Here is a 23,922-nt window from a genome sequence, read left to right on the forward strand (position 1 = left end):
TCCTTTGACCATCTCTAAACGGCATAGGCATTGTATACGTGAGCATTTTTAAGAGTGAAGGAGGTGGGGGCGTTAATGTATTCTTTAACGTGTTGATATTCGAGTGAGCGAGGACACCGTGCCCACTGCCCGACAATAAAGGCAGTTGGTTGACAGCACCGTTATTTCTGAATTCGATACTGCCAGGCAAAGTCACCAGAGTGGTAAATATCGTTGGCAATGTAATTAGGGGGTACAATAGAACACATTAGGTAAAGTGCTCATTTAAATGTACTGTGAATGTCTAACATGCAATTGCAAACCAAATTCACTCAATCAAAAATTACATAACAAATGACGTTTATTTTAGATTTTTGAAAAAAAGAACTATAATTTGAAACGTCGCACTGTAATCGATTTAACCCAAAGGAAAATGAAACCAGTCCGGACTACCGATGGCGTCATCAGTCACTACAACAAATTCCACGTTGAGACAAATCATATGCATTCTGAGCTGCAGACTGGAGTCACCTCCCCTAGTCCCCTAGTGTCCCTGCACAGATCTATCCCCTGACATCACCACGTCCAGCCACGCACTGCTCCGACTGGAACAGCCAATTGGGGAGTGTGACTCGCGCTGCCATTCGCGCTCGCCAATGAGAATGCTTGTCTCAATTCGTCTGCTCTTACCTACTGCTCGGGTGATCTTGTTGTTACGCGGGTGCGAGGCTGACTGCGGGCGGTTAGAGATGGGCGCGCGGGGCTTTGGGGGGCGGAGCGAGCTAGAGCTCTAGGCGTTGCGGAGCCCCTGAGAGTACGACGCAGCTCCCGGAACGCACTGACATTTTGGGTAAGCTGCACCCAGCAGCCGCCTCTATGTGGGGCAAGGCCGTAGCGCAGAGTTTCCCCCAGCGCAGGCCTCGGCTGCGGAGCTGCAGCCAGGGATTGGAGTTCAAGGAGTGACTGAGGAGCGGCGGCTGGAAGCGGGTGAACGGCGGTGCGGGAAGGGGAGCGACTGAAGACCCAATTAAAACCCTAGTGTAAGGGCTTTCTCCAGTGGCAGGGTAAGAACGTTCAGAAAGATTGAGGTGACAGGTTCTGTTAGTGTTTGGACAAGCAGTTCTCCGGATAGAGGTTGGAGACCTTGCCATAGCCAGAAGTTTGATGCTCTTAGTCAATGGTGGCAGTGGCCCACTGAAATGTGGGTACAGGTACTAGCGTTGCAACTAGACTAACATTTCGGGAGGGGCCCTAACTTTTTAAATGTTGGTTTCAGAGATTGTGTCGTAGAGGTGCAAAGTTACTCGTGGGACCATCTAACTTGTTTACGCATTCTAAGGAGACACTTCTGGTGAAGTTTCAATGTTTAAAGCAGTTAACGTTCCCCTTCGCACCTGAAACCAGACATTTAAGGACTGCACTGAGAATTAGTTGTACCCTCCTACTATTCCAATCAGTGCAGGAAATTGCCGGAATGCTCCTGCAAGGACGTCTTGATGAGCTCTGCTCAGTCCCCACACCTAGGGGTTTGCCCAAGACGCTCATGGATCTGCTCTGAAGCTGCGTTATCGCAACAATCTGCAACCCGTGCTTCAAGAATGGCTTTCAGAAGGGACTAGCACGACCAAGATTTCTGGAAGCTCTGCTTGTAGAAGTGGGCGTTGCTTGTGCGTGTGATAACTCTGCTTCAGGACCGCGTCATCCCTGGAAGCCGAGTTAATCACATGAACAAAAAACCCACGTTTCAGCACACTTTCAGGCCTTGGCACTGGAAACTGGCTACGGAAAGAGCCAAAGCCTCACATACTCGTTGCAGCTGTCCAAACTGTTATATTTGCCCTGCAAAGTACATATTTTTTTCCTTAGGGTGAGTGAGTAGTGTGACCAATCAAAACTGTAGCGCACAACTTCCATTATTCGTTCAAAATGGGTTCTTACTGAATCAGTATAAGACCGGTTTCAAATGTAAAATTGTGGACATTCTTATCTTCCTATAACGCTCTTTGCTTTTATGCAATCTCCAAGGTTGGGTTCTATACTGTATTCGTGACCTAGCTTGGGGCGCAGCCTCTCCAAAGATGAGAGGGTTCCCCCAGCAAATCTTTTCCTTTCCAGCACTGCTTCCAATCACTGCCCTGTCGTGCGTCAACATTCCATCACCATGCCAATTGCCTAAAAGGTATGCATACGAATGCAGTTGCTAAATACATTCATAATTGCAGGGCATGTTTTAACAGTGCAGCCCAAAGCACAGCTTATCTGTAGCCTGTCCGCCAATGACTGTGTAGGTGTGCCAGGCCAAGTCCATGTAAGGCACAATTTTGGGGGAGGGGGTAAAGCCCCCATTTGTCCAATAGTCGTGGTGGCTAAATCCCCACTTAACCGGTGGTAGTTGTGCCACTGATGGGGTACTACCATATAGGTGTTTGGTTATCATGTGCGCTAGATGGACTAGTCGTGCCAGATCCTGGATGTAGTGAAGTGCTTCTTCCCAAGAAAGTTTTTTTTATTTAGCAGGTGGTTAAGTCGAACTTTAAACATAATGGTGTCATGGCACTGGCGACAAGTGGGTGCAACCTGACCATGAAGTGCAAGTGCTCGCATCTTAGAGAATCTGAAACCCCGGTGGGGTTCGGGATCATGAGCCATGGCACGACGAACGTTGCACAAATGGTGCTTTATCTTCCATGCTCTGCCATGAAATTGTGGGTTATGTTGACTTGACCTGGTTCGCCTACATGGCTGTTGGAAAGCAGGACAGGGAAGATAAAGTGTTTGGGACTGCACCGTTAAGAAGGCCAGCAATTACTAATATTGGGCATTTCATAGTTGGCAACTGCATTTGCATGTGTACATTTTTAGGCAATTGATATGGTGATGGGATATTATACCTTGCATATCAGGTTAGTAGTTGGGGGGCAATGAGAGCACTATAGCAGTCCATAAGTGTTTTGTTTCAGACCTGAAGTGGAACTACTTTTAACATGAAGGCTTCACCAGAAGAGTCTCTTTGATGTCCCAACACAAATAAGTTTGCCCCTCGCCCCACAGATACTGATGATGTCCACCTTCCAAACTTTTGTAGGTTTAGTACTCCCTTCTGGAATTTTAGTTAGTTGCACCCCTGTCTGTGAGGCATATAAATGCTACTATTCTAGTCTAACTTTCACGTTGAATCTGGCGTATGACCAATGGTCTTGCCTGGTTGGCTTAACGCTGTCAAACCATTTTCGTGTAGCTGAAACCTGAAATAGTTTTTGTAGTTGGCTTTGCCCCCAAACCTTTTAGCAGTCGCCCCTGTTTTCCATCCTATTTATCGTGCACTGATTAAAGTTAAACGCTTTTGATTATGGTATTGAGCCTTTCTCACTTGTTATGCCGTTGGTGCTATATATGTTCCATTAAGAATGTGCCATTTTCCATAACATTACGGATAATGTTCATGCCCCCAATGGGTATTTTGCTGCATGACTGTCTCTATGTAGGTATTGCACGTAAGCGATAAGCTTGTTGGTTGGTGCTCGTGTGTGTGTTTGGGACACTATTAAAAACAAAAATCAAAATACGAATGTAGTAACCTCGAGGTGACATCTGCATAATGGTGGTTCATAACACGAACTTTACCTGATGCTTTTTGTGGATTACCGTACAAAAGCCACTTATAGTGAGTGACTTGTTGGATTGTTATGGCAGCATTCAAATCCTTGTAGACCACCATGCTTGAATGGGGCTGTAGTTGCAGATGCAATTTGGTTGTTTGCAATTTGCTTGTCATTTTCTTTTTCTATTACATTAAACAAACAGAAGAAAAACGTATGTGAAACGTTCTTTTGGGAATTATGCTGGCCTGTGTTCAGAACTTTTCCAAATGTTAATGGCTGAAAAAAAAAAGATATATATTTTTTTCTTTTTAACCAAATTCCTGCAACATGCTACTTTGAGGCATGGAAACTTACTTTAGCACCAGAATGTTCCCACTCGTGGGTGCTAATGGCAATCTACATCTCAGTGTTTGGGTGATCAGTGATTGCACCACCTCCCACGTTAAGCAACACCGCGTTACTCTGGCCTTTTGTGCATTGGCCCCTTACAGCAGGGTCAGTCCACCGCCTCTGTGTATATCGCCTCTTAGAGAGGCTTTGAATACTAAGATGCTATCTCCTATTTTACCAGCTGAAATTGGTGAAATGTTACCTTTTAGCAAAGTTTCAAGTTGTGCTTTCTTTGCCCTTTAACTGTACACTATTATTTTAGTCATTAAAAGCCTTTGACCCTATTTTTTGGGCTCTGCTAGTGTTTCTTGTCCAGTGAAGGCAGATGCGGCAGAGTAAAGCATAAATCAATGATTGTCATTGATAATTCGAAGTATAGGGCAGATTGGATTGACACTCTAGTAATCGGCTTAAAGGATCCCTTGTTCGGAATGACTTGGAAGAGAATGTGACTTCAGCACTACAATGTTATGTTCCCCTGCGACATCATAGTTAAGAGAAAGTTTCGTAATGGTTCCAAATTTGCATCTTAATAAAGGCATAGCATACAATGTTCCCAGGGCTGCAGCTAGTAATGTAGTTCATCATAACCTTTTTTAATTATTATTTTGATTAGTGTTGTGAACTTTTCACTTCAACAAATTCATATTTTTTTTGATTTAGCTGAATTTATTTAATCAACTTTTCAATACATTTAAATAGTTACTTTATTAAAGATAAAATGTATAAACATTTAAAAAAAAAAAACAAATTGGTCATGTAAACATTCTACATTATGGACAAGGAAAACATCCTTTGGTACAACAAAACTAACATTACAAAAACAAAGGAAACAAGGATGTTATTCCAACTTTATGTATAGTCTGGTGATGTAAAATTAATTACTAAAATGATTGGTGTTCTGTTAAATCAATATCCGGTTTATCTAATTCTAAGGCATTTAGAAAACCCACAAGCAATTTGAGTGGAAGGTGAGGGTGATAACAGTACTGACCAACGATTATAATCATCTAAGGTCCAAGATAATTACAATGTTTAGGAAAATGGGCTTTACGGAGTGCAATCAAAGCTGGACAACGAGAAACTAGATGTTCTAATGTTTCTTGACATCTATGATCTGCACAAAATCGACAGATTTTCTGTTGGAATAATTTTCCGAATGGCTTGGACATCTCGTGTTGGCCACTTAGCCACAAATTAAGATTAAAACGATGAGCAGGTGAAGGTGCTTTCCGTAAATAGCCTGCCATTACATGCATTTTCTTTGGTGCAAATCTTAATTTTATAGATTGCTTGTACATCAAACAAGCCTCTGTATTAACTATTGTAGGGTATTTTATGTAAATTTGGGGCCTAGCGGTATTTTCTTACCACCAAAAACAAAGTAATTTAGCAAGAACTACTCCTTGCTTTTAGATTGGGTTTGGCTTTATGGTGGTATAGTGATGATGCATTATTTCAGTACACAAATGCATTTTGTTGGTATGCATTTTGTTGTGGTACAGTGATGAGCATAGCATTCTTTTTATTTGCTGCCCTAATATACAACCTCCCCCCTTCTTCTTGCTTGGTCTGTTAGTGTGATCACTAGAGAGGCCTCGGGCCTACATTATTCTGAAACACCACATTTTCATATAGAGTTCCACCTTTGGCTGTTATAACTGATTGATCTACACCAGTGAACTGTTTCCATAAAGTATTCACAATAACATGTGGTATTATCACTAATTTATTTACATTAGTGAGATTGTTTCCAGAGGCCTCAGAAGCCACACACACATACCTTGAGTGGAATCGCGCACACAGCTATTTATAATTGCTAATGACATTGCTTCATCTGTATAGGAAACTTGGCACATTAAACATCATTCCCTCTCTTGCAGAGTTTTTTTTTTTTTAGAGGCACCAAATGAAAAACAGAAGCAAGAACACTCTTAGGCAGATTGTGTGTTATCACAATTTCATTTAAAAAAGATACATTACCATTCTTGTGAGACAATCCTCTCTGAAATAAACATAAGAGAAACAAATGCAATAATACCACCAATTTCACTTTACATTTGCAAAAAGAGAGAAAAATTACATCATTTGCCTTGCAACATTAAATCGTGGCAGTTAAACACAGGGGAATTTCCTATCGCTACTCTGCTGCCTGATAGTAGATCATTCGTACGGCAGTCACAGTTATCTCACTCAATTTGTATAATTACCAGTTGTTTGTAGCTTTTCAGCATGCAAAATCTCCTGGCTTGTCGCCTCCGAGCAGTGACCCAGGGCTTTCTTTTTTTTTTCTTTAAAGCACCCAGCGAGAACATGCAGTTCTCAAGCCAGTGACTATGAAACCCCAGTCTCTGAAGGTCAGTAATGCAGCTCCTCACAGCAGCCCAACAAATGCCACCTCACTGCAACTCTGCAAAATGTCTTCTCCCATTCATTCTCTCAGAGCTACCCCAAGAAACCTCTGTTACATCCCCCAGGCTGATGTGTCACAAATCAAATTCACAATATCATATCCGCCTTCTTCAACAATAGCTCACATTTACAGTAAGCAACTGTATCTAACTAATTTCCTGGCATGCAGATTTCGCTTCCTGCAACACGGTGAACAGAGGAGCAAGAAAAAAAAATCTAACTGCACGTTTAAAATGACTCTCAGAGCATGTCTTTTCTGCCTCCTCTTTTCACATGGAAAGCACATTATAATGTTAATGAGTTAATATTGGTGTTAGTATTTGTTATTTAAGTCAGTCAATTAGATAGCTAATGTGGTCTCCTGTGAATGAGGCATTTCAAGTGAGATAAAAAAAAAGAAAAATTCTGGTGTGCTTTAGATCTGTAGAGAAAAACGAAATTCTGTTTTCATTTTGCATATCCATATGTTACACTGGCGACACATGGCTGGCTATATGTGCCACATTATAGCAATAATGTAATCCCATGCATTGGTGCTGCACTCCAAAACACACTAAATTATACTACACTATCCAGTCATACTGATAAGTCATTGCTTTAGTTTGTTTGGGTTAGATGTTAACATTTCAATTGACATCTCAGCACAAGCAAGGATAAGAATGACATCCGACGTCAATTTATATACAAACTGATGAGATGATGAAAAGAGGTAAGCAGCTAAGACTTTCAACATGACATTGTTTGGTGTAGAAACAAGACATTTCCGGAAAAGGTTGCATAATCGCCATTGATGGAGAGCGTACAAAGAGGTCAATCCCAATTCATATCGTATCCATGGAAGTGGAGTAGATTGTGGGAGACATAGAACTTGTTTCTAATATTTGGCTTCCAATTTGTGATTTCGATGAAGGGATGCCTGTTTCAAGGCCATATAACAAGCACGGTATCACTTTTTGATTCCAGAATAACACCGCTGGGAAAATAGAAAATGTACCATACCGCTGCAGGATAATCTTTGTCTGAGACATGGATGAGACTAATTTCCTTTCTACGCTCTCCATTTGTCCTTTGGCTGTGACAACACCCTCAAATATTATGCCTAGATACTTGTATTGGTTAACTATTGTTAATTTGACATTGCTTATAGACCATGCAAATTTGGAATGGTGCGGCTTTTACTGGTGCATAGATGACTATTTGCGTTTTATCTGTGTTAACTTTGAATTCATTTTGAATAATATATATTTCAAATACAGATAGTAATTTCTGGAGAGCACTTAGGGGTCTTTGAAATGAGCACCAAATCATCTGCATAAAAAGTGCTTTAATTGACTGTTTATTAAGTTTGGGTGAATCAGAACTTATATCATAAATTATTTTTGTGTCTTGCAAAAAATAATTAAAAATAGCTGAGGCAAGAAGACAGCCTTGTTTAAGGCCACAAAAAGTTGGGATAGAAGTAGATAATAGGCCATCTAATGCGAGTCTAATCTGAACAGAAGTGTTAGAATGAAATGCATAAATTATGTCACATAAGGTGTCGGGGCAATTGTCTCGTAATTTGTTCATCAATAAAGTTTGTGAAATGGAGTCAAAAGCACAAGTTAAATCCACAAACGCAAAATAAACGGTCTGCTTGGATACATGGCAATTTGCCTTTAAGGCATTCAGGCACATCAAATTAATGGCGGTGCCCATACCCGCAACAAAGTCCGATTGGTTGGGTCTCAAAGATTTGTGACATGGTCCAGATGTTAAAGTCCCATAATACTAGCCTGGCAAATAATTTCCCCGGCGCATCTAATGAAGCGATTGGGGGATAGTTCTGAGGTAAGGATCTATCGCCCCTTTTAAAATGGGTACAATTAAAGGGTTGTCCAAGAATCTGGTAATTCATGAGAGACAAGAAATTATGGAGGTCATCTGGGCCCGACGCACGAGAAGAGCTGGCCTTGTTGATCCTATCTTCAATAATGGGGACAGTACATTCAAGTTTCCATGGACCAGTAGATTTGATACAATAACTGTATCATCTGTATATAGTTTGGTGTAATACTGGACCCATTGTTGTTTAACACCCAAGCACTGTCATCGCTTGGGTGTTGACTGAATGGTTATTCAATAATGTCCACATTTAAGAAGCATTTTTATTACACATGGCTTGCAACATATGTTCGCTGTCTTGTTGGAATAGCTTGGTCCTATGGCCATGAATCCAATTGAAATATCGACATTTCGCTGTTTTAAGCGCAGCCACTTTGTTTATTGAAGGTAAAGAACAGATATATTTTCTTTCACGTCGATATTCACAGCGTCTCATTTTTACCGAATCATCATATATATGAGTATGAGAGAAGGCTCAAGGGCCCATTAGAATGATTGTGTTCTTGTAGTTGTCCAAGATATGTGTGTGTGTTCTAGGGGTGTCACGGTATTAGTTTTATGACGGTACAATAACCTTCTTGCGAAATGACGGTATATCATGGTTATCGCGGTACAGCAGGTGGAGTTAACTACTCTTAACAAATATTTTCTAAAAGGTCATAAATTGTCAGATTTATCATCACAAACAAAACCAGGCACCCAGAATTGGGCTTTTCAACATACTTTCCACTGAAAAGACACCCCTTGCTTCCACCAAACACACACGTGTGGAGAATAGGAGCGGGGGGGGAGCCCTACTGCGACTGGCAAAGCAAACTGAATAGCTTCTCTTAAATGGTCATTTAGGCTTTTTGCTCCCCCACTGGCTACTGGTGAAGATGAACATGTTGGCATCTTGATAACCTGCATGCCACAGATCAATGGATTCCGATGGTAGTATACGCTTGTGCGCGCACACACATGCACACGCACACTCTTTAAGTTACAGCCTTTAGTTTACTTGCGGGCCAAAAGGTGTTCAGTAATCACAGACATGTTACCCTTTGGTATGGCAGCAGGGAATACCCACAGAGAGGAGTACATTTCGCAGTGTGACTTATTATATGTAAATTCAATGATAGAACCAGGGAAATCCCCCATTCTCATATGTTTAGAAAACAATATCCATTATAAATAAACCCCAAAGCCGCCAACCCAAAGTAAACCCTTTTGCTTCTTGGCACTGTATTTACTCTTCCTATTGCTGACATATTGATTTTGTGTTGGGCACGTGTGGTTTATGGAATAGCATTAAAAACTGCTCCAATTGAAACTACTTGGCAGACAGCAAATCCAACAGTGCAAGACCAAGACTGCACAGCACTTGCTTACTGCAGCCTTTCCAAATCAGATTGAAAAGCACACTTAACGGTATGAACAGTATACCGGTATAAACAATGTGACGGTTATTATTGTTCAGTTAAGTGGTTCACGGTATCTTTAACAGTATACCGTTGCATCCCTGGTGTGTTCTGGAATAATTTTAGTTATGTTCTCCTCAATTGCTTTGCTCAGATCAACAAGTTTAGGAGTAGTCCATCTAAATCGAGTTTTTGCACAATTTATGGTCCAACCCTGCGTCGACCACTGCTTCAAGGCCTGAGTTTGATCCACCAACCAGGTCCATTTGAGAAGCAGAAGATTGTGATCGCTCACTTCTTGTTTGATTTCTAAGGAGAGCACTGATTGAAACAGCCTCATATAGTCAATGATGCTAGATGAGGAGTTTCTATGCCATGTAGAATGTCTCCTACAACTGCACCATTGACTCTACAGAAATTGCGTTCGGATATAAAAGACGTCCATCTTTTAACAGCTGGGAGTTTAAAGTTCTTTTTTAAGTTGATGGAATCAGGATTCAAATCGCCCACAATTATAGTGGCCGCTATATTAGATGTCATCTGTATTAGATCAAGTAATTTAGTTACTTCATGGTAGAATGTTTTGTTAGTGATTCCAACTGGTTTTTGATAGATATTTAACAGCGCGTTGATAGACTGATTCCAAGAAATTTAAACTAATTGAAGGCAAGGAGCATAGGAAGACCAAGCCGAAACAGAATAACTTCACTGATTCTAACAGCAGCTAATAGGCCTGAAGATGGACATCCTTGTTGGGATTTCTTTGAAGGCAAAAGCGATATTTGGTAATTGTCCCACACAGGTTCTGTAAGTAGCCATGTCTCTTGAAAAACGAAAATATCAACTATTTCTGGGAGCTGTTTTAAAAGCGTTTGAAGATGTGAATTGCCACGGGTATTCCAACTCTGCATGGAAGTAGAGGCTAATTTTCTCTCATTTAGTGGCTATGCAGTTCTTACAAGGGAAGGGTTTGTTTGTGTGTCAGTTTGTCGTTGAGAGGTTAAAGTAATTTGACTATGTTGTTCTCCCATAGAATCCTGAGCAATTAAGAAATCCAGTCCAAATAGTGTCATTTTGGTTTTCCAAATGGTGTTAACCAGAAGGTATTCAATCTATCGACAAGTCGGTGCCTGAGCTGAATTCCACTTGATTGATGTCACTTGAGTCAATATCTTCTAACTCAGCTACTTCATTGAAGATATTTAAAACGCTACGTCGATTCAGATCATAAATACCAAGGGGCCACCACGACATTTTAATATCAAGGTGTGACACTTGTTTGCTATTGTATTGTGTTGATAAACATCCTGAAATTGTGTTTTGTTATGTGTGATGGACTTGTCTTCAGAGGATTTGTCAATTGAAAGACGTCCATTATTGAGCTCTACATGAGGGAGTGGTATGTCTATCATTGTATTTACATTTGGTTGAGGTTTTTGATAGGATGGATTACTAATTATTGTAAGCAACCTCGTGTCCAAATATGCTTTTATCGCTTTTTATAAAATGTTTTCTATAGAAACGGTCACATCTTGATTTTCCAATGTCGTGGGTGGCTTTTTGGTAACATCAGATAATGGTAAAGGGACAATATTAGGCACCTCCTTAAAGTCATTTTGCCTGGATTTCTCTATCACCTCAACTAATGCATCTAATGGTGCATAGTGTCGATTAGGATTAGTAGGTCCGGTATCATTTGATGTCGCCGGCATAACATTAGATAAAGGAGGGGACACACCGTTATTTATCAAAACTGTTGCCTCAGTTGGAATTACTGTGGTACCAGTAGGAGATATTGCTGGAATAGGTACAAACTTTTTAATTTGAGTGTACGCAGGAGCTGTCGAAGCGCACAAAAAAGTAGTGAGACTATTTCTTGGATGTTTTATGGTGGTCAAATTTTTCATTTTTTTCCCCACATGCAGGACCCTTGGAACACTTTTGCCATGGGCGATCTTTTATCAACTTGGGTTTATTTAACAAGTTAGAGGGGAAGAATTGTGACTCTTATCACAGAAACCTCCTCAGCAGGTTCCACACTGGCCCAAGACGTATTTTTTCCATTGTCATGAATCGATATAATTGAAGTCAAGGGGACAGATGATGTGAGAAATTTCAGGAATTGCAATGTTTGCCAGAGAAGCTGTCAACCACTGGAACAGAAAGGGAAACAAGTTCAACAGTTCTGTGCATTAACAGCATTGTTTGTGGGGCCAAACTGTAGAACTGGAGAATCGCTCAAAGATGGTAGATTTTTTTGTAATGCTATTAGACCGACAGCCAATTGGTCTAATTGATTTGATTGCGTTGCTATTTTAGCCTCAAGAGTCTCAAACTGTCTAAATAAACCCAATAAAGATGTGGTAATGGCCTTTAGGGTCAGTTCAATTAGATTGGGATTACAAATTGGCTTGGGCTGACTTTCTGGGCGACTTTTTGGTCGCGGAGTGGGGTGAACATATGATAAAGAAGCAGTCCTAGGAGATATGGGAGAAGAATGGGAAGTATGAATATTATGCAGGTCTTTGCGAATCGAAATTGGAGACTCGCACTGACTTGCATAAATAGATAGCTCAAAAGCCGACGGCTCAACCTCAGAAATATTTAAGGAGTTATGAGACTTTTGGCTCGTTCATAATCGGAGGTTTGTACGCCGCCTCCTTGTCGGCTACATGCAGTATAGTTTGATCAGAAAGATTGTCATGCGTCCGGAAGAAACTGACTGAACAGGATTTTCTTTCCATGTATTTGTTTGTGCGAGAAAGGGCCCACACAGGAAACAAACGGAACTTCGTGGTTTCTAGATTTTAATTTCCAACTTAGAAATATATGATTGATGTCCGCATTCAAGTTTTCCAAAGAAACTCTATTTTTTCCCCCATCGTTTTTGAATGGGCCGGAGTGAGGTTAATAGAAGTGCGAGCTGTATGGTTTCTGCTCACATCAGACATGGTGGCCGTTTGAAATGGGGCCGTGTGCATGCAGGTTTTGAGCATGTAGCAAGAAAATGACATGGGCTGGCCACTGCTCACCTCGCTTAGTTATTGGGCACAACTAAAGTTTAGTCTCACTGCAGCGCGGCATAGAGGACAAGGGGTACTTTGCTTGTGGGAGCGCACGCGCGATTAACAATTATAGGCGAGTACAGGCACGTAGGTTGGGAGGGCGGGGACACGACCAAAACCAGCGTCCTAAGTAAAGGAATCGATTACAGCAGTGGCAGGTACGTCCAATATGCTAAGGTTCCAGCATGAGCATAAGCAAGTCCACACTTCTTGTGTCCCATTAATCACCTCTCACGTGATTGAGGAAATCGTAGCAGTGCTGACAGCAGAGAGCCAAGCGGAGATCCAAGCGGTACTTAGTGCGTTACTTTGCTTGCGGGAAATTCATATATTTCACAGCATTAAACATACAGGGGGAAATCAGTACATGAGAAAAATACAAATAAAATCCCCAAATATTCTCCTTTTTTAAATAGTTATTTAAAATCTTTAACTTCCTTCTCAAGTTTGCATTATACTTATAATTTGTAAATCCTATTTTCGGTATATAACAAACAAGTTACAGCTAATGCCAGAGAGATGTGACTGCCTGCTAGACAGTTGCACCAGAAATCTTGTTGTTTTGTTTGTAAAATGAACACTTTTTCACAACGTTTTAGCGTCGGACGTATGCAGTACAGCAATTGATGAGTTTCTTCTGTATTCAACTGCTTGCATTTCCAACAGTATTTTGTTCATGAGGAAGTAATATCTGTCTATTACCGCTAATCCCGGCAATAAATTCAACCATAGTATCATAAATAATCTGCAGTGTTTCATTGACAGAATTTTCAGTAGATAAGGTTGAAAGGTTTATAGTTTAGTGTTTTTATTTAATTTCTTTGCAATTAGTATATGTAGTATTATTGCTCCAGAGGTTTGAGGGCTTAGGTGCTTATCGTGTGACTTGTTTCCAAAGAATTAATGCCCAGTGGTAATCTAATGCTCATTCAGAGGGCATTGGGGTAATCTGAGGTTAGTACGCCATAAAGGGCTCTTAATTGACATTTGATGAGCAGGAGCGAAGATCAGCTCATAGGTATTGGAAGGAGCTACCTCTGGGGTACCAGGAGCTAATAGATAATGTTTGTATGACACTATGACACCAGTTGTCATGGGGAATTAAAAGTAGCTCCTGGTAGGTGTTGGTGTTGCAATAACCAGGTTCTCCTAGGCTCGAAGCAAGAGCTGAATAGTTCTCAGCAATTTCGAAGCCTGACCATATTTCGCCTTTCTAAGTTTTTAACCACGTAAAATTACCAACCCCATCTTCTAAACCATAAAGTATAAGATACTACATTCATCGTATATGCTAGAATGAGGCCTTTCAAGCGATAATCCTCTTGTTTTTGCGCTCAAACATCGTGTGGAATGCATCGAGAATGTTACTTTTGTCTTTCACTTTTTGCCTCATCTCACTTTTTGTATTAGCAATTATTGCCTCCAAATATGTATGTCGACTCGAATTTGGTGTTGCCCACTTTCTAGTAACTAGATTTAACTTTACTAGGCCCAAAATGTATTTTAATTTTGTCAGTCTATATTTCTGGATGATTATTAACTCGTGAATACTACTAGCGCATGACTGCCAGCGACGTGCTTGGAGTATCATCCAGCTCCAACACATTGTTCGCATATGCTAGCTATGTGACATGCACATTTCCTGTCTCTGGAGCATTTTCCCTACTCGATGCTTTTGTTAGATTTACGACATACATATTAAATCGTACAAGGGCTAATGCACAGCCTTGCTTGGGCCATTTGCAGTTTTAAATGGATTTACCCATGCTATCAAGTCTAACTTTGACTGTATCACTATACCTGGGGTAAAAACTACTACCCAGCCATAAAATGTCACTTGCCACCTTATACACAGCACACGAGTTATTATTTCTCAAGAATTAATTATCACTAGCTAGTGGCGAGTGCAAAATTTGCACACTCGGGAATTCCCAGTTGTCTAACTTGGTCAACAATAAAGGACGGTTGACTCCAATGAATGCAGCGATGATATGGACATGTAGCTGAAGTTTTTTTTTTATCTTGGCGAGTCATATTCAGAATTAAACTGTGTGTGGTCGCAGAGCCTTTGCGGAATCCAGTTTGATAAGGGTTAAGCCACATTTTAATTTAGGCCCGTCACTGGAGTCCTATTAACAGTAAAGCAGCAAGTATGTGTTTTTTATTTTTGTTTATTTTTTTTAAACATCCAAAAGTGCAAGCAGCCAATAATTTGAGGATTTAGCCAGTCCACCTTTTTTATGTACCGGGACATTCAGTGATTTAGAATGGCATTTATAACGGCGAAGGGAAGAAGTGCAAAGAAAGGGGAATGGGAGGTTTTGGGGAGTGGAGATCACGCACAGATGTCTTGGCAGCGAGCGCTCAACCCACTGAACTAGCTTAATGTCATTATTGCAAATCTTCACATCTTTATTGCATTACTTACCCACCTAACATTGTCTTCTCATTCATTTGATGCTTTGGGTAATAGATGTCCATTTGTCCTGAATTGGATCCGTTTGACGTTCCTATACTCTGACATCTTTATCATTTTATTAACATCAGTTATTTTTTATTTCACATGTATTGTTTGGGGTATTTTTATTGAACCTTTAGAAAGTCTCTTGGGTGGAAAGGTGTTGTGCCACTGATGTGTCCCCTGCCAGCCACTCGAGTTCAACGTTTTGAATTTTTATTAGGGTGTTTTTGGTGTTTTCTTTAGTGGCTCTACCCATGATCGAATGAATATTGAGAAAAATAAATAGGCAATAGCGAAATGTAGGCAGGAGCTAAAAGTAACTCGTGGGAATAGTACATTATCCAGGGAGCAGTAGCTACCTCATGAAGAACAGTGTACTAGTAGTTTGTGTCTACATATAGTATGAGACCCAAGCAATGCCACATTTTCCGTAAAGTTAACTAACATATTTTAATTTTACATTATTTCAACTGTTGTATTGTAGTGTTTGTAAACCCCCTTTGTGTTTGCACTTAATTGACGTTTAGAATGTGGAGTTATGTCTGTCTTAAAGTGCAAGATGACCTCACCGAAGCATTGACACAAACCTAATGCGTTTTCAAAGTGATTAAATATTCAGGTGTGAACGCATGTGACCATTTACATTCACTACCTGCGGTCACCATTTGAGGTGCATGGATTTCAAATAAGCGTTGCATATAACTGTAGGCGGGTGAAAAATGCTGCAAGCTACTGGTCTATGTCGCCTTCAACTGCACACATTTCCAACTTGCTAAGTGTTCTTTTCCCTTTTTGTTATCTTGTGGGGAGTGTTAGTTTTGTACCTGCGTTGAGCAGTCAGTCTTGTGGGTTTTTAATTTTGAGGAATTTTGGCCCATTCCAGCTTAAACTCTGCCCTTTGAGGTCTCCATTGGCATTTCAATGACACAACGTTCAACGGAAGTATAGCTTTACAAAGTTTGATTATAAAAGGTCTTAGGTGGGATAAATGCTTCAGTACTAAGCAAGTATTGTGGCTAAAATAGCAAACCAATCATACTTGTATCAAGGATGGGATAACTCAAAACCTGGTGCTCTGTGCGGCTTAAGATGAAATTCTTTAACGTTCTTGTCATCCTCTTCATGGGCACTGCATTCTGATGTCCAACGGATATGCCCTGAAAGGGACAGCCAACATCAAGGTGGTGAATGATGCCTTTAAAATTGTGGCTATGGATGACTCGTGCCTCTTCCGTCTTGACCTCTCGGCTGCGTTCGACACCATCTGATACTGCATTCCTCCTAACCAACAGGATGGGATTCTCTGGCACTGTCATAAATTGGCTTACTTCCTACCTCTCGGGGAGACACCAGGCAGTCCAAATGAACTTGTTGCATTCTAACTGACTCTGGTCTCCTGCGATGTCCCCCAAGGCTCCATCCACATACCAATCCTTTAAACCTTTACATAGAGCTATACCCACCCACGAATACGTGGACAATGCTCAGTTATACGTCAAAATAAATGCATCCAAGACTGAATTTGTCTTCATTGGGCTGTCTGCTAAACTCTTGGCTCAATGATGTGTGGCAAGCAGAATTTAATCCCGGTATCTGTAGGAATAATCGAATTAGTCCTTATTCCAACTTCCACCTAGCTACACTCGGAAATGCCCAACCACATCAATTTCATCCTGGGAAAGCCTCAACAACATAGAAGACATTGTCGACTTAATTAAGGAACTTATGCCCTCCGGCCTGGGTGCTCTGGGTTTCTTAACAAACCTGGACCTCAAATCACATCCTGAGGAATGGGAAGCCTTCATTAAAGTAAGGTCCTGAGAAGATGAGTAGAAACGAAGTCAATCCCTCCATCTTGGACAACATCAATAGTGGTGCCTATCTTCAAAAAGGGAAATAAGAGCGATCCAGCAAATTTCTGCCCCATCACGTTGCTTGACGCATTGAAAAACGTTTTGGCGCACTTTTACTGAATTCCCAGGTTTGGGCAAGCAAAGCTCCCTGCAATAACTTTCAAACAGGTTTTTAAAAAAAAAAGTACATCTGTAAACATCTTAACGTTTAGTTGTAAAAACTAAGATCATGGGAGGAGGCCCTCTTTTCTAGTCTGTTCATTCAGCGGACATAGTGATTAACTCCCGGGGTAGGCTGTATCTTTCAAGGAGAGGAAGACTTCTAAGAAGAAGGGAACCCAGACTCCATCCGACAAAGAGGAACTATCCACAGAAGAAGATTCAAGTGAGGAGGGTGTATTAGCCAACACTGGTGTCATAATCGAGGACAAGTTCCTCTGGACGCACAGACATCAACCCACAGTAAAGCACTGGAAACCCAACTCTGTACAGTGCTCTGCTGCTCTCAAGCTAGGTCAGTGCATTAAGCAAAAAAGGCCAACAGAGGTAATAGAGAGATGTAGATGTATAGAAGGAATGGATATATTATATAGATGTATAGATATATTATAGCTATCTACAGCAATAGTTCTAGTTTGGCATCAAGTGTTATTAGGACGCTAAAAAAACTAGGCATCTATATTGACTCCACCCTCTCCCTCGCTAGACAAACTTAACGCAGTATCCGCAGCTGCAGCGCATTACGGCGTGGTGTCCTTTATCACCAGCCAACTGCATCACATTAGCCAGGACTCTGGTAATGTCTAAAATCGATTACTGCAACACACTGCATCTCGGCACCAACCAAGGCAACATCAATAAGTTACAGATTATCCAAAATAATGCCATCGGAGCTGCAATAAATATCCCCAAGAACCATCTCATATCTGATACCAGACGCAGTCTCCGATGGCTTTCAGGAATGCAAAATGCCTTGCCAACCAAGCGCCCAGATATCTGGCCAGTAGATTTGCTTACCACACTACCAACAGACCCCTTAGAAGTGCCCAGTCAAAACCAATGGGGGATGAGAGATGTCGACACGCTCCCCCGAACCACAGAAGCCGAATGAAGTCAACCCTCCACCCGTGGTTGCCACAGGTACCTGATTATAACCACAGAATACCACGTGGCAGCCAGTGGGGGGAAGTGGGTTAGGGAGAGGTTGGGGAGGGGAATATAGGATCACCGGAAAGAGTTTTAGGGAAACACCTAGTGTGGATAGGACTGGGGAAGTAACAGGAAAAAACCCTACTGTCTAGTACCTGGGTAACCTTACATAGAGCCTAAGACCACTTCACGTAACACCATAAACCTCTTAATACAGATCCAGATGTACTGTACTCATGGCTATAGTACCCCTTGATACAGGCATAACATGTAAGCAAGCAGGATTAAACATATAACTGGGAATATTTCCCAACATGAAAAACATCACACATGGTCCATATGGCAAGCTTTTGCACATTTACAAAACATGGAACAGAAACGTTGTTGGACATGTATCAAACACAGGCCTTAGACTGCCATAGTTTGCCTCCCTCTGCATATCCAGTTCAATGCAATGTAGACACTGTGCTCCATAAGCGTGTACAGTACTGAAACGCCTGCATTACTGAAAAAAAACTAATTGCAGAGATTTGTCATTTGCTACGAGACGTGCGCATAACCCCCCCTGTACCAGTTAAAGTGCTGCCTTATGTGCTAATAGAAAACTCTAACCAGAACAAAACATCAGCGTTTGCCAAATATGTAGGTTTAACACTTATCTGTCGTCCGGGAAGCTCGCAAGCCTTCCCGGACGTAATCTTTCGTAGCCTGTAACAGCAGCTCGAGTCCTCTCTCCACCGCTGCACACACGGTGTTGCTTTCAAGACGACCGAACACTCGGCAGGGAAGCTTCCAGCATTATTCGTCCGTGGCTTTCAGGATGTATGCAGAAAAGCACACGATCACGGGTTAGCGGTCTCCTACTCCTCCGGCATGGCTTTGTCCCGATCTCAAAATAAGCCACACTTGCCATGCGCCGTTGGCCCTTGATAAACTGTGCTAATGAGTCTCAGCTGGCCACACGCGCGCACGGCACCAACTACAAAATGTCCCAAGGAATGCTGGGCAAGGTAGTTTACGGATATACCGTCTCCCGATTACCTTTTTACACCTCCTCCATCCCATATTTTTAACACCAGTTGAACTGCCTCTCCATACCCTGCTTCAACCTTCAAAGATCTGGTGGGATTAGCTTCCCAGTCATTGCGGTGAAACTTTGGAACTCTACCAAACCCCCTTGGAGTAGAACCTTCCTTCCTGGCATTCAAAAGTAAGGCCAAAGCATGGCTGTCTGCCCAAGACCTGCCTTTGGATCAATGTGCTCACTAGCCGCCACCTCTGCTTATATCTATTGCTTAAATCCATCTGTACATATGTAATTCTTCCTTATTAGAATCTGTATATAATTTGTAAATGTTTTCATATATCTTGCACGGCCTATTACCCGTCTTTGTTTATACTATGTTGTAATCTAAGTAATGTGCCCGGATGCCGATGGGCCAGGTGCGCTTTATAAATGAATAAAATGCAAATAAAGTAGGAACTTCTAAAGTAATTTTATATTTAATTTATATAAGCATCTCATGGCTTCTTCAGGGCTCTGGGCAACACGGATAAGCTAGCCCTCTCCAGAGGCTCTTGTTTCTCTTGACAAGCCAATCTTTTGAGCTCTCCTCATGACCTCTGGTTCACTCTAGCTCATATTAGTTCTCTTCACGACTGTTGGTTCGGTCGTGCTTCTCTGGTCTCCACATGATGATTTTTGCCACAATCTTCGAAGTAATGGGTATTGTGGTCCATTCAGGGCAGTTCCTCCTCTTCTCAGGTTATGGCAGAAGCACGTTGTCCTCAAGCTTTACTCTAGATAACTGGTTTGTGTTCTATTTTATGGTCTGTATTTCTGTTGCTTGGTAATCCGGTGCCCTGCCTGCATGAGTGTGTTATAGAATGTTTTGGTTTGCAAACGCGGTTGGGATTCGGAGGAAGCAGTTGGTGAGCGGAGAGATTCGGTGGTGTACGGAGAGCTGCAGTGCAGGGCGCCGGTCACTAGTTTATTAATTAACTTAAAGTTACTTACCTTCGATGTCCTTTGCAGTTTGCATGCTGCATTTGGCGACGAGGATTGACCCGGCATCGCATGAACCCACAGAGAGAGAGATCGGCTGCTCCGAGCGAACATATGTTTGCTTGTGCTGTCTACTTCTATCGGTGTCGGAAGTATGAGGAGTTGGTCATTGGTGTTCCCGCAGAAGTTTGGATGTTTTTTTTTATTGGAGGCTGATGCGTTTTTAGGAAGCGTATTGGTAAATACGCACGCGCGCTGGAAGCAATTCGGTTTTACTCGCTTGAGAGTAAAGGACCCGGTGAAACGTCGCACGCTCACGTGATTTGGACCCTTCGGCACAGCACATACCAGGAAGTCGGGCGAGGATGAGGGAAGCCTCTTCATCCTCGTCTCAGTGGAAAAAAAAAATAATTCTCATTTGAAAATTCACAAGTCTAACAGAACAGAAGAAACTCTTTTGCCAATATTCAAAGGATACATTGTTGTTTTATGGAAGGAAGTTACTGGTATTAAATTAGAACCAGACTTTAATTGTATTCTGGAAAGAAATATTGACCAGCAAGGTACAAAGTTGACCATGCAAGGCATCAGCATTCAACCGCCCGCAAGTTTCATCCCAACACCTGGACAGCCCGTGGTAGTTTGGTCTGAATGGAAAGAGTTCTGGTTGAACTATATTCAGACTGCAACAAGAAGGACTTACTTCTCATAAGAAGAAGCTGCTATTACTCCATGCTTTAGGCTTGGAGGGTCAAAGGAAGTTCAGGGAGTTACCAGAATTATCAGGGGATGAAGCTGGTGATGCTGATGAGCACGAGAAAGCCATAAGACAATTAGATAAATACTATGCTCCAGAGACTAATGTAGCTATAAATAGATATAATTTTTCTACAAGAATACAAAAGGAGCACGAGAATATAGAAGAATGTTTCAGCATTGAGACTATTGGCACGTACATGTCATTTTGGAAATGGGATCGCTCTTGATGAACTAATTGGAGACCAGATTATTATTATCCATTCCAAAGACAGTTGATTCAAGATAGATTGTGGATGGTGTGAAACCTTCCCTGCCAGAGACTATCGCTATCGTGAAAAGGATAGAACACAGTCAATTTGTGTTCCAAGAAATGAAGAGCAAAAAACAGGAAGCCACTCCTAACGTGCTGCAACATAATGCTAAAGGCGGATAAGAAGCGGAGGAGCAAAGTTTAGTCAGCACTCTGCGCACCAAGGATCGAGTTGATGTTGCCACCAACAAAAGTAATAGAGCAAAAGGAATAAAGGTAGTTTTCCTAGAGGAAGGATCTGGGCGAAGAATGAACCCAGAGTTCAGAATGTCCAGACAAGAGATGGCGACAGATGCTACAATTGTGGTAGACTAGGCCATTATGCTTATGCCAGAAATTGCCCTGCGATTGGGCAGAAGTGTGGAAATTACGGAGTGAAGGGTCATTTTGCTGTCACCTGTAGATGAAAAAGTCTCAACAATCCAAGACGAAGAGAGGGTGTTCGAGATTCATGAACTACCAGGAGGAGAATTCAAGTTCCCAATTTGTGATGTAATATTGAACAATTGTCAAGAATATATAAAGGGTGCCTGGCGGAGTCCTGATATGCCCAGGAGTACCCTCAAAATGCTAAAAATCGGTGTGAGAGATCCGTAGACAGCTATCTGGTTTTGAAGCTATTTTATTTTGCCTTCAAAATGATTTTGCGCAGATAGATATATTTAAACATTTACAGGGCTTTCAATGAACAGGAAAGTTTTTTGGACAGACGTTTGTTTTACAAGGACTACAGGTGAGTATCGTCCTCCTTTTCTTGTCGAACAATCTCCACAGTGATGCACGAGTATGCAGTACAGGTAAGTAGTGGCATAGAATTTTTTACAGGGTGCAGCCCAGGTGGTGGTAGGTCCGGGGGTACTAAACACAATAATGTACACAACACTATCTACAAACACATATACACAGGAGTTGTGCCACAAGACATTGACACGGAAGTGTTTCGGCCAAACAAGGCTGGGTGAGAGCCCTAGGTAGTGGTGGCCTTCATCGGGATAATCACTGGTAGTGGTGCTGTCTGTTAGGGTAATTTGTGGGGGAAGGTATAGCTGTAAGGATCTCAGGGTATCAATGATTCATTCACATTTTTAATGAATAAAGGCTGATTGTCCTTTTAAATACACTCCTAGTGTATTTTAGGCACCAGCTTACAGTCTGCTGTGGTGCAGTGGGGACGCTGTGCTAGGAGTCCTGTTGTGGGTACCGGACTCTGAGAGGCATGTCAGCAAGTGACATGGAGGGACTCGTAAAAATCGGGTTACAATGGCAAATCGATACAGCCTTGAGTTTCTAGGTGCTGTGAGAGAAAAAGGTTGACAAACCGTTATCTTCACGCTCTGGAGGACCCATGTTTGTACAAAGCATGGTCAAAAACGCATCCAGCGTGGGAATGTGCGGGGGTGGTGTGTGTTGGACCACGAACTAGGGACATCAATGGTGCGGGTGTATACAAGGCGCGGTGAAAAAGGTCAAAACCTGCTATTGTTGCAGGAAACCAGTCTGACAACGGAGGTAAACTAAAGGCTGAGAGGTGCTGCTTACTATAGTCTAAACCGTTGCAAGGTGGTTAAAACCCTCACTGCGTAAGCGTAGTGGGAGAGGCAGTTACACGTGGGGGTATTGTGCCCGTGTCTCGTGCAATGGCGGTAAAACGGGGACTCCCGTTAGGCCGTGGTGTATGCCAATAGAGGGGATGTCTATTAGTGACATAGCATCTAACAAATCTATGCGTGGCGAGTGTGGGTGTGTAGCATGATGCCACCAACGTGATCTTAAAACTACAGCATATGCCTAAAACAAGGTTGCTGCAGCGGTGAGCAGCCGCACTATCGTGCTGGAAATGCATAACTACATTTAAAAGCGTCGGGGAAACACTCGAGTTGTGTAAGAAAATGCCGGTGAGGCAAGTCGGGGGAGCTGGAGGTGCTTGGACCGTCTGCTAGGTTGAAAAAACAACCAAACAACCAAAGAAAGAGTAGCAATGAGACTTACCGGTGCCTCTAAATGGCGACTGCACTCCTCGCAAAATGGATCCTACTGAGTGGTGCAGCTGCCATTCGTTAAAAGCACTTACCCAGAGAGAAAGCCAGCCAATGGGGTGCCGGCTGGATGCTGGGGTGAGTTTGTCACTCCAGGGTGAGTAACACCCATGTCTATTGGTTGAGGGTGTTAGACCAATAGCATTTTGACACATCAAGTGTGCATACATCTCGTGTGTAGGTGGCCCATCCAAGTGGCAACATCGCTTCAATGATGGATAACCAAAGCATGTGGGTGGACAAAATTGGCGCAACCCCAAAGGGGCGCTGTGGGAGGGGGGGGGCGTTGATAGCCGACCTGATTGATGGTGACAAGGTTGAAAGTACGGATATACACCCTGTGGTGGTTAACGGTTTTAAATACCTATTTTGCAAACAAAACATAATTCAAAACATCATGATGTCAATGGGTGGTAATCAAGTCATTGTTGTGTAATAAATATAAGTGACAACAGTAAATGACTAAAACACATAGTATACAATCGATCAGTGACATATAAATGTTGCAGTTTGTCTTTGCAAGGTACATCAGTGCCAGAGAACAGAATGAATGTACCACTAGCAGGCAGCATTAGTGGTGCGTGGTGTAACTAGTGTGTAAGGGCCACATGATGGCG

At 42.0% G+C, this 23,922-nt stretch overlaps 1 protein-coding gene across 7 annotated transcripts in view; it reads left to right on the forward strand.

The window, feature by feature from the left end:
• Positions 1-667: 667 nt before the first annotated feature.
• Positions 668-23,922, forward strand: part of ANKRD11 (ankyrin repeat domain containing 11) — a 1,995,649-nt gene continuing 1,972,394 nt past the window's right edge. For all 7 annotated transcript variants that reach the window (XM_069635589.1, XM_069635598.1, XM_069635590.1 and 4 more), the window contains exon 1: positions 668-1,043. The gene's annotated coding sequence lies outside the window, so the exon portion shown is untranslated. The remainder of the gene's footprint in view (positions 1,044-23,922) is intronic.

Source organism: Ambystoma mexicanum, chromosome 1q (assembly GCF_040938575.1).
Source record: "Ambystoma mexicanum isolate Mex_15411 chromosome 1q, UKY_AmexF1_1, whole genome shotgun sequence".
NCBI classification, from domain to species: domain Eukaryota; kingdom Metazoa; phylum Chordata; class Amphibia; order Caudata; family Ambystomatidae; genus Ambystoma; species Ambystoma mexicanum.